Consider the following 2,792-nt stretch of genomic DNA (forward strand, 5'->3'; position numbering starts at 1 on the left):
CCTGGCTGTGGCAGGGTGGTATATTATAGGGGGGCCTGGCTGTGGCAGGGTGGTATATTATAGGGGGTCCTGGCTGTGGCAGGGTGGTATAGGGGGACCTGGCTATGGCAGGGTGGGTAGTCATGGCAGGGCTTCATACAAGTATATAAAACTTTGCCACAGCTGGGATAACCCAACAAGTGAAGTAGTCCTGGCAGAGTTTTATACCAGTGGGTAGTCCTGGCTGTGGTGGGATGGGTAGTCCTGGCTGTGGTGGGATGGTTAGTCCTGGCAGAGCTTTATACCAGTGGGTAGTCCTGGCAGAGCTTTATACCAGTGGGTAGTCCTGGCAGAGTTTTATGGCTGTGGCTAGTCCTGTCTGTGCTATATAATGACTCTGCAATCCTGGCATCTGATGATATATCAGTTACTTTATTGACCCCTCTGTCTTGTAGGAGTAAATGGCAGCTAGTTCTAAGTTCATATCCGCCCTTGAATTTTATCTTGAGGTCGTCTGCGATTGCAGTGTCTGCACCATAAACTTCATTGTGTGACGCATATGTTTTGTAGAAGCACTTCCTCTTATTTGTTAGAAGTTATGTGTAGTATTGGAGGCAATGAGAGTTGGTTGTTATATGTGGGATGTCTGTGTTGTAGTAGACTAGCAGTGAAGGGCGTGGGGTGTCTGGCTTCCTGTTCTGGTCAGGCAATGGTTAATGGATCCTTAGGTTGCTTTCTATACTGGAAGTGTTGCTGGTCATACACACTTTGCAATATATAGACATGTCCCTATTGTTTATGTATGATAAGCCATAACTTAACACTTACTATCTAGTCAGGTAGGTGTTGATATTGCATGATGGTTAATGTAAATATTATCAGTCTGATTGCATGGTTAGGTTTCCTCTTCTACATTGGCCATGTTAGGTTCTGTAAGATTATATATGTCTACTGATAACGCAGAGTTTGGTTTGCACCCCGCACCTCTTTATCAGATGTGTTATGCAGATATGGTCAAGTTTTACAGTTTGCATGGTGGTTATAATATGATGCGGACTCCTCAGATGAGATTTCCAGACGGTCAGTTGGACAAAGTTGTTGTGCAGAAGAAAGTTTAGCCATTCATGGAATGTATTGTTTGTAGTGTGGCCCGCATGTAGAGCTCAGCCTGTCTACCTTTGTTGGCACTTTGTAACTTCCTGTAGGTAAGGGTTTCCTCTTTAAGGAGCCACACCCAGTACAGAAGTATATGTGATGTACCTAGGGGCATTCTAACTTTACTCGCTTATCATATTCCTCTTATGTTTAATTGATTTGTTGGCATAATCTAATTGTCCATTCTAAGGAGCCACACCCAGAACTCCAGCATGAACCTCTACGTAATACATTTCTTCAGAACTCCTCTCAGCATTTGATTAAAATCATACAACCTCATTAAAAGAAGTCTTTGTTAAAGTCACAGGCACTTTGGGGGGAGAGGAGCTCAGAAACAGATTATTCAGTGCCCTATTGTATGGAATGGGTCTTGTTGGTGGATCTGTACACTTTTTGCTCCAGGTCTCATTCATGCTACTCTGTCTAGCTGCATTGTATTAAGGCAATCCATTGATTTGCTGCACCACAACAGCCCAATATTGTGCTTGCAGGAATTCACTGGTGTAGCAGATTCTGCCAAAAACATGTTTACTAATACCTATAGGCATAAAATCTTTTGCTGCAATACTTTCTACAGACTGTGTGCAGGCAGCCACTCCCGGTATAGGTATAATCATCCTAGGAAGTCGGTGACTCACCTCCAGTAAGCTCAGGCAGTGGGTGACTCTCTGCATAGATGATCTGTAACGCAAAGGACACTTTTATTCAGTAGGTAAAACTATGTATTGTCAACTGGCATTTGTAGAAGGTAACAATGACTGTGTCATTGTACTTTGAAAAGATTTTGAATTAAACTTAACCGATCTCTTAATAGTGATTTTTCTATTGGAAGTTATTAGGTATGTTAAATTGTAAGTACACTTTTATTTTGTTACTCTGCCCTGTCAGTTTTACCCGTCCTTCATCCAGTGTCCTAATATAACTGCTTGTCTAAATTTTCTCTGCCAGTGTGCATTCTTCCCTTTCTTTCATAGGGGATTACAAAGGTGCAGATTCACCTTTAGTCAACCTGTCCTAAAGTTGGGTAGTTAAAAATTGTGGGAGACAGACATTGAATGACTTACCTTAAAGGTGAACTCCAACCTTACTACTTGCATAGTTGATGATGACAGGGGATCTAAATTAGGATATAAACTATACCACATACCTGCAATAGTTGGCCATCCCACCCCCGGCTTTTCTTAAATGTCAGAGCAGTTAAGGAGACTAATACATTGCATTTATTTAATTTTTCAATTTGCCCTCCTTCTCAACACATTTGTTAGCCCATCAGTATTGGGAGCCTCTGCCTAGTATTACTCATTTGCTGGCAAGCACCAGGATCTATATTAGACCTGTTTATCTTGGAACCCTTCTCTATTAAATTTATTCCTCCTGGGCTATAGAGATACTACGTTAAGCCAGTACAATTTACCAGGCTATCAGGGGAAGTATTACTGTAGGTAGTTACTTTCCTTTCAGCACCTTTCTATCCAATAACACTACATGGTACTTCCAGCTATTGGGACAGTATGTGATCTGCTTCCCTACGACCATTCCATTTACCAGGTTTGAGCACTGTCATGTGACCCAGGCAGTGACGTCGCTGCTCCCCCAGGTTGCTGTGACCCAGGCAGTGACGTCGCTGCTCCCCCAGGTTGCTGTGACCCAGGCAGTGA

At 42.7% G+C, this 2,792-nt stretch overlaps 1 protein-coding gene across 1 annotated transcript in view; it reads left to right on the forward strand.

The window, feature by feature from the left end:
- MYH9 (myosin heavy chain 9) overlaps window positions 1–2,792 on the forward strand; it is a 42,415-nt gene that overhangs the window by 762 nt on the left and 38,861 nt on the right. The gene's annotated exons all lie outside the window — the stretch shown is intronic.

Source organism: Pyxicephalus adspersus, chromosome 8, assembly GCF_032062135.1.
Source record: "Pyxicephalus adspersus chromosome 8, UCB_Pads_2.0, whole genome shotgun sequence".
NCBI classification, from domain to species: Eukaryota; Metazoa; Chordata; class Amphibia; order Anura; family Pyxicephalidae; genus Pyxicephalus; species Pyxicephalus adspersus.